This window comes from Ctenocephalides felis, unplaced genomic scaffold (genome assembly GCF_003426905.1).
Source record: "Ctenocephalides felis isolate EL2017-DRISC unplaced genomic scaffold, ASM342690v1 CF-g0.4_SCAFFOLD_01170, whole genome shotgun sequence".
NCBI classification, from domain to species: domain Eukaryota; kingdom Metazoa; phylum Arthropoda; class Insecta; order Siphonaptera; family Pulicidae; genus Ctenocephalides; species Ctenocephalides felis.
The window spans coordinates 33,727,916-33,737,611 of NW_020537324.1; the positions used below are offsets into that span (position 1 = coordinate 33,727,916).

At 30.7% G+C, this 9,696-nt stretch overlaps 1 pseudogene; it reads left to right on the forward strand.

Annotated features, from left to right (window-relative positions):
• The window catches only part of LOC113367111, a 31,886-nt pseudogene extending 22,340 nt beyond the window's left edge, over nucleotides 1-9,546 (forward strand).
• Nucleotides 9,547-9,696: the final 150 nt, after the last annotated feature.

Consider the following 9,696-nt stretch of genomic DNA (forward strand, 5'->3'; position numbering starts at 1 on the left):
TAACCTAGAAAATCCTCAAATGTCCAAAATGTTATCGTAACTGCATCTTAATGATTTAAAACGCCTGATCACATAGCAAATATATAGCATTTTGACAATTTTATTACCAAGAAAAGAGCGTAACATGGCATTGCCATAGCAATGCTTTCTAACGGTCTATTTTGCCAGAGATTTGCCCCTGCTCGTGAGATCAATGTCAATATTGCCTCACTCAATTGTTAATATTGTCATCAATTATAATATTGCCTCACTTAATATTCAAAACTTTAGAAAACTTGTTAAATAGATTAGCTAGTTATAAGGCATTTAACGACATAATTATAATTAATACAATGTATATATGCAAATTCAGTGTTTCAGTTAATTTTTCATTATAATACAGTATAACTTAAATGCTTTTACTTTCAACAAGTATAATAGACTTTTACAGAAGAGGAGATATGACAATCTTCTTCAAAATATATCTCATATTACTTTGTTTTGAATATACTTTTAATACTAAAAAATGCAAATTATTATTATTTTTCACTCTTTGTGCTACTTCTTTTAATTAATCTCATTACGTGCTCTCTTTTAAGTTGTCAGTTAATTGCTTCATTTTTATAATCCGTTTATCATTCTTTCATTATTTTTCACTATGCTATATTTCATTATATATCTTTTTGTTTACATATTTAATTCTGCTGTGGAAGACTTAGAAAAATATTCAGTTTTTACTTTAATTGTAAAATTTTATAGATATACAATTTCAAAATTATTTATCCAGATTTTAAATTTGTGTAAACTTTTTTAAACTTTTAAATATTTTATATTATAACTCAATAATATGCATTATATTATATTTTCCTAGTTTTTCTTAAAAAGATGCTAATTCTAAATTACTAAATATTGTTACTTATATTACATGTTTTTATTATTTTAGAACAATCTGTTTTTTATATAAAATAATTTTTTTTATAAAATAATTTACGAATAGCAAATTGTTTATTTCTAACTAAATCCAGTAAGATTTTTTATCGATTTTATTTTTGTGTTTATTAAATCATTGTCCTCGGACAAACCTTCTTGCATATATTTTGGGTTAATATCCATTTTTTTCTAAAACTGATAACTAATTAATTTTGAATATTTTCATTTCAAGTTTAAGTATTCGATATTCTTTTAAATATACAGAATTTAATAAATAATCCAAATACAAATAGCAGGCCGCATACTTCATAATGGATCTTACGTTGCATCTGCGTCTCTTTTTTCTTAGAAACTTTAACTATAAAACTGTTAAAACAATACTTATCTAAAGTTTTTGATGTGTATGTATGTATATGTGAGATACTATGAAAAGTTTCGAAAAAACTCTAAATGATTCCAATGAGTTACTTACGTTTTGACATAAATATGGTATTATACAAATAATACCATAATCCTAGACAATATTAGAATACCCCGTGTTCACCATAATATCCAACTTAACTAATTCTAGATCTTATATTTGGTTTTTAAAATAATCTATTGATTTTAAGAAAACATACTTTAAATTCACATCTAATCGATATGCTACATTACAGTTCTCTGAAACACTAAATTTTGTATAAAAATTATTCTATTTTCAACTACAGCAGATTTCAGAAAAATGAAGTGACTGAAATTTGAGAATCATTTTCGTATATAATTTTTGTATTTCAGTAAGTTTGTATATCTTTCATGTAAAAAATCTGTTTTGAATAATAATATTGTGTTTTTATTTTAGGTTGTACTACCAGAACTAGCAAGCATCAGGTTGGCAGCTTACGAGGAAGGGGGCAGATTTCTTGGACACCGAGTGCTGCCAGTTGTCGGTCTTTGTCCTGGTTATAAGCATGTGCAGCTAAGAACAGAATTGGGCTTACCTCTACCATTAGCCACATTATTTTTATCTATAGTAGTTAAGGTATAGTAAATAATTTATAATATTAATAAAATTAGTCTTCATCTAATATTTTATTCTCAAGTAGGTCAAGCTATAAGATTACCACTTTTCTTAGATTTTGCGCTTTAGTATATATGTTTTAAATTAAATATCCGCGTTCTTCTTCGACATTTCCAGTCCAGTTTCTATTCTATCAGTAACAGTTCTACTTTTGAAACCTTACCGTGATATATATTATAAAATATTGTTCCATATTCTACTTGAAAATATATCAAAACTTTTCAAATATTGTTAGTAGTAAAGTTTTGTCCGGGAGCAATCTGGAGTTATGCAGCAAATATATTTTACAAGTTTTCGCATCTTTTGAAATTCAATATATTGTTCAAACAAATCCACCAGAATTATGCTTAGGTTTTGTTTTGGAGTTTAAGAGAATATATAGTTGGCATCTTAGTTCAAAAGAACGTATCGAGTGTCCTATATATAAATATGATATCAAAATTTAATATTTTCATTAAATTATAAATATTTTTAGTAACTTAATAAGTTTGATTCGGTTAGTTTAATTTGGTTAGTCTTAATTCAATCTCAAATTAGTCTAAATTTAATATCAAAATTTAGTCTTTTCATTGAATTAAATATTTATTCATCAATCCTATAAGTTTGTTTCAGATTGTTGACCCTAATGAAAGATATTTTGAAAAATTCTGAAATATAACAGCATATATATTTTATAGTCATATTTCAAGCTATATATACAGGGTGTCCCTGAACTTAAGCTCAAGCCAAAATGGGGTGATAGTATTGACCTTAATTATCCTGAAAAAAGAATTTTAAAAAATATCTCACGTTTCAAAATTATGAGCTTTTAAGTGCAATCTAGAGCTTTGGTGATTCATAATTGATGTAGAGTGATTTAGAATTATGTTATAATAATATATAATATAATGTGACTAAAAAATTGTCATAGTTTTACCTAATTTTTAGGTTGCCAATTTCTAAATAACGTGAGCAATTTTTTAACTTTTTGTAGGGCAATTTATAGTAATTGCAAAAAAATCGAAAATGAAAATTTTATATATTTTTACGTTTTAAAGGTTTCTGAACATTTTGGCATACCTTAGAAGAAATGGATGTATGTGTGTGTGCGGATACAAATTTAAAAATAATTTATAATAAGTGCAAAAAAAACGAAAATGAAAATTTCATATATTTTTACTATTTAAAAGTTTCTGAACATTTTGGCATACCTTAGAAAAAATGGATGTATGTGTGTGTGTGTGTGCGGATACAAATTTTCGTCGATTTTAAAAACATTCAATTGGTATTGATAAGGAGGCGTGCTGATTAGTTTTTGGCAAAGGCAGGTTCAGCGGTTATGGCCTCTCAATAAAAATAATTTAGAAAAAATGTCATTTGGCGGTCAAAAATATTTATTGGACATATATGTACATCAAATTATCAGACATTTTATAGAGATTTTCATAATGTGTACACATTTTGTGTAAATTTTTTTGGGTTCCGTATCAAGATTTTCAATGACGGTACGGTAAGTTCCAGTAATTTGCCTCAAGGCACGATGCCATGCACTCCACTAGTTATTCTAATTTTTATCAGGGCAATACTATCACCCCGTTTCGGTTTGAGGTTAAGTTCTGGGACACCCTGTATATTATATATATATATATATATTATATATATATATATATCATATTTTATATTTTAATTTGATGGTTTTCCAAAATACTTAAAAATACATAAAAATGAATTTTATTATGCATAATTTTCGAATAATAATAATATATGACTGAATTAGTAAAATGTTTCCAGTATAATTATGATACATGAAATCCCTAATATCTATGTGAGAACTATATGGAAATTATCAATTCATAATTAATTAAATATTATTCATACGGCATTATGATATTTTAATGTGTTTTTATAATATATAAATTAATATAATTCTTTCCAGGATTACGTTCCGCATAACTTTGTGGACATTGCCGATGCACTCGCGAATCCGATAAAATATCAAAGTGCATTGGACAAACGTGCAGAGCAACTGGCTGTGCTCACAGAAGATATGGAACCAGAATTGAATGCTGATGGAGAAGAAGACCACAAGGGTGAGGGTGGTGACAAATGTGATACAAAAGGGGATGCAAATGTGCACCTGTCTAGTACGACAGGCAGTGGCAGTATCTCTTCTCTAGTTGCTAAACCTCAGCGTAGAATGACCAGTAAGTAGATAATGAATACGTCTATAAGAGAAATTGGAACTGGGCATTATCATTTGTTAATAATCTACATATATATAAAAATAAGTCGGAATTTCCTTCCTGACGATTTAACTCCAGAACGCAAGAACCGATTTCGACAAGTTTGCATTCGTTGGAAAGGTCTCGGTCCGCAAGGTTTATAGTTAAGAAAATTAGTGGTGCCTGGCATAGTGCCTTAATGCAAATTGCTGGAACTTCACACACCGTAATTAAAAATTCGAGTAATGACATTAGTGAGTATTATCAGAATTATGCTTGGTTAAGTCAACGAGCAATTCTTGCCGCAAAGAATAATTATGTACACGCACTGAATTTCATCATTCAATCAAAAATTGCTGGCGATTTGGTGACATACCAATGATTCCGACATCTTTCTCGAAACGGAGTTCGTCGGGTTTGCTAGTGTTGTATAAAATTAGTTTTAATAGAATTTTTAAGTTTGTTGATTATTGGGAAGTAGGCAATTTAGCTGTCAATCAATAAAAGGTTATGAGCTGTTTCTGGTGGCGAAGCCCTAAAAATCGGCAGTGTCAGAATTGGTTTGCCAAATTTCGTTCTGGCGATTCTTCACTCAAAGATGAAAACCGCTCTGATCGTCCAGTCGAATTTGATTACAAAAGATTTGCCTACTTCTACACTTATTATCCAACCTCTACATTGTACAACTACTAAAATTAAAATTTCAATAGCGTGAGCTGAACTTCTATTATATAATTATATCTATGCAATGACTGAAATGTTTGTAATTTATTTATTTAATTATTAATATAATATCTTACATTATTTGTAAGTCACATGTTTATATCTACCGTATAGATATATCACATATAGTTCCACAATATACTCAAAATTATTGTTTGGTTACATAATAGGCAATTAAATTAACTCCTATAATTATTGATACCCAATATTGCAATACCAATATTCGTTGAAAAAATGAGCATACTAATATAATGTCATTGAAAATTAAAAAATAAAATCAAGTCAAAATGTTCAATTTTATTTTAAAACTAAATGCCACTTGCATCTAAAAGTGGAATTTTCTTTTAAGATAAAATTGAACATTTTGTCTTGGCTCATTATTTCAAACTTTAATGAATTTTTATAATTAAAACACTTTTTGTAGACTTCTAATATTTTAAAATATTTGTTAAGAACATGAACTAATCATACAAAGTTTCATTAAAATCGAGAAAAATTAACTATTATTTACGAAATAAACAGCTAGGGCGAACTTTACCAAATAAATATCAGCACGATTCCCAACTGATATGTATCGATTTTCAAAATCGGTTCACGACTTTAGGCTAAACGTGGACGAAAAATTTTTCACATTTTAACTGGTTATAAAGAAATAGCTTGGCCGATCTTCTTGCGAAACTAATCAACGAGTGTTTCATCAAATGGCTTTACATTTTTTTCGGTGCAGCTGTTTTTAGAAAACGTTCTCGTCAATTATAAATAATGATGACATTTGAATATATTTATTTACTGCAAAACTTATTTTTTGAATAATAACAAATCTTTATTTAATTTGATTTTCTTTGCAGTATCAAACGTCGCCTGCAGACGAGAGCTTCTAACATCCGACGGCGGCAGTCCTCATTCAATAACCGCCGGCGGTAGTCCTCGTTTGCATCACCGGGCTAGTGTGGTTACCAGCACCGCCTTGGGCGGGATGGTTGCAGGCGGCGGTCTCATCGCCAATGCAGCCACTGTCTCGTCTCTGACTGGAGGAACTGACGACAAAGAATCAGTGACGGTCAGAACGAGGTCACAAGCAGCGGAGCAAGCGGTGGGGACATGCCTGTTGTCAGAACTATTTCAGCTGCTTTAGTGAGTAACTAAAGATAAATCTAATTGTTTGAAATTTTATTAAAACTAATCCCATTTATTTGTAATTTTTATTTTATATTGTTACGAATTGATTTGTCTATTATTAGTTACTAATTCCTGGAAAACTACTTTAAATATTACAACTATTAATGAGAGTGTTAGTGACTTAATTACATAATTATTTTCACATACATATTCTAAACATTTCTTAACATAAAACATACAATTTATCCTAGACTTATTTAACCCGCGGTGCAAATAGTGTCCGAACATGTCCATACTTCGGGCCCGATTCACATTACACACTAATCACATATTGTATTATATTAAATTACTTTCGGTTCGGTGACAGCTGCCGATGCGCTGACCTGTTGTTGTTCTTTTAGCTCACCTTATAAAAATAGTTTATTAGACATTTTGCACTCTGGACCGCGCGTTTGATGACCCTGATTTTATACTCAGTGCCAATACTTTACATACACAAAAGAAGACTACTCTCACGACTGTGGGTTAATTGCATACTTCTTCTGGACACTCAGGAAGAACTCATATAAGGACAGGGGAAGTTTTGTGTTATTTATATATGTGTGCGGGTGCTCACTTGCACATTCATAACAATATATCAATTTGATTTAACCACGTTTTTAGTATATATGCCTACTCTTGTAAGTGTAATGTAATCTTTCCTTGAAACAAGTTCTAATCAAGTGTTTGGATAGAGCGTTATAGATGATGATATATAGATGATAAGTAGATACAAAACTTTTCGACATTTTCAGGAATAAAATAATCAGGAACAACAGAAACAATGACTCTTTTTAGGTCTAGCAATAAGAATATTGTGACGGATGAAGGTTGATGCTTCCTTTCTTGGGTGTTGCAACGACTGCCAAATATTATATCTTAGCATTGCATCCCCATTACGAAAGGGTTACTCCAACTCCTTAACCCTACTTCCATAAACACCTTGTAATTACCTTTGGAAACTAAACCAACTAACTACGCGAATGCACTTTTATCTCATTTAATTTAACTAATTATGATTACAGATCTGAGGAAATGACTGTACCTACGTACAGTCATGCCCTTGTACCTAAACTCTAACGTACTGATTAATCTTTATAAAATAGTAACGGAGTAATGTAACAAACTAATGTAACATAATCGGAGTATTGGAATATGCTAACGGAGATAATAGCTAATATATAATTCATCTGACCTTTGCTGGAACAGGTTCTTCTCTCCGGGCACAGCACACACACACTATGCACTAACGGTCAAACCCCTCCCCCGGCTCCCTCCTCCGGACCTCCTCGGAGGATGTTACATTCCTTAATGACGCTTTTCAACCCTCGACTTGAACCTTATATTGCAGGAACCCTAGTAGAAGTATGTGGGGAGTACATTTGCACTGAGGGTTGTGCAAACCTTTTACGACAATACCAATTGTCGTTACAATATATTTATATTATTGTTGTCATTGTGTAAGAGCACCAACTTCTTGTTTTCAGGTGCAATTGCTTTTTCCTGTTTTCTCTTCTCGCGCAAGTCGTTGATCGACTTCATTTTTTTTTTGTTCTTTTATATTAGCTTTTATATTTTACCTTTAATGACATCGTGTCGAAAATATCAATATGGATTCGATCTCATTTCCTTTTCTTTTTACAACCGTGTTCAGAAAAAAAAATTCCACTTTTTGCCTTTGCACTTGCGGCTCATTTATTTTTTGGCACCACATCCTGAATCACTCTCGAATCTGGTTGAAATCATATATCAGTATTTAAAATATTTTTGTAATTAATATCAATTTTATTCCATTACTATCTTTTCAGCAAAAAGCTCTCGATCAGGCTATTCCAGTGCGAAGTCCCGAAGCGATAGCTGCAGAAGACATCAAAGCTGAAACACTGGAAAAACTTTTCGAAAATAAATCCGTTGCTGAGAAACGTTTGGAGATGGAGAAAAAAATAGAATCGTTGCGTAAGAAACAAGACAAGGAAAGGCAAAAGTCTTTGGAGGGTAGCGGATTAGCTGAGAAGAGATCTTCTAAATTCTATATGAGCAGTAAAACTTGTGAAGAGGCTATCCAGTAAAATATGTAAGTATAGTAATAGATAATATAGTAATAGAATATTATTTAATAAAAAGGAGTTATAATATTCTAATCGAGTATAGACATTCTGGTACGACCATCACGTTTTCCCAAATTTTCTTCACATTATTGAATGTGATCTTTAATTTTTGATTTTGAAAATAAATCCTAAAATTGGCATATCGATAGTATTTTTTAATAATAAGTTATATGCAGATTTATTTTTAATCAAGGTAGTCATAAATGTACCTATTTTATTTTCAAATGATATTGCTCTTTTATATAAATTATTTCTCCAATTTAAATTAGGGTGAAGTTTGGCCGACTTATGAATACTTTATTAGTTAATGTTTGTAATTTAGTTAATCTGTTTATTTCGCATTTTATGAAATTTTTTTGTTGAATTTCAGCAGTGACGCACCTTGGTCATCGGCGGGATCTTTAGGAAGTGTTGACGGGGATAGTCACGCTGTGGCTGCCGCCGCTTCTTGTCCAGCTTTAGCTCGGCTGGTTCGCGAGCACGCTATTCAACTCAAAGAACTTCAGGAACGTTATCATGAAACAATATATTCCATAGCCGAAAAGGCTTTAAAACAATCTCAGGCCAATCAGATGAAAGCTTTGAGGGTAAGTAAATAATTAACACAAATCAGCGGTTAAAACACAATTATGTCATTCTGGCTCCTGAATTTGAATTTTAACTTATTGTGTTTGTTGTTCTTTATTGATTACTATTGTTTAAATTATATTTTGGCACTATTTACATTTCAATTTACTACTAGGAGTGTGTGGTATTTTGCCTTAATCCAAGTTGCATGAACTTCCCTATGTGATAATCGACTTAACCGAAAAGAATTGTCATTTGGTAAATTCAAATTATTACGATAAGAATTTGAAATATTTATTTTGATAATAAGCTTTGTGGAATCTAGTACAGGTCCATAATATAAATATTGAATCTTACTTAACAAATATTTATAATTAATATAATTATTTTGTTTGCAGGCTTTGCTGGATAGAGAAACGGCGGAACTGGGACAAATATTAGAAACGACGAGGCGGAAAGAAGTCAAAGATCTTGCTAAAAAGCATCGAGATCGAGATGAACTCATTCGTATGAAAAGAGAAGTGAGATATAACATTTTTTTTTTCAATTATAACATTTTTTATATTAATCCAAGTTCTAATGAAAAAGTGCTCGAGCCAGTTTAATTCTAATTTCTACGTCTGAATTTATTTATTAAGCTCATTTATCTGAAATATTTTACCCTATTGATAACATTGACTTCTAAAATTGAATTGTATTATGATTTTAGGTGGCAACAGCAATCGTCGAAAGGGGTGTTGCAGAACGAGTTAGACTTGCCCAAGATTATGAGAGAAGAATTGATGTTCTACAACGTGAACATAATCTTGGAAAAAAATCTTGAAGAACATCGATTGAAGGTAAACTAATAGAAATATTTTATTATATGAGGGTGCACCATTTTAATTAATTATGGCAAACTTTTGAACAAATTGTAGGTATTACGTGAAGTTTTCTAGTTATTACCTAAAGATATTACCTAAAATATTCAAAC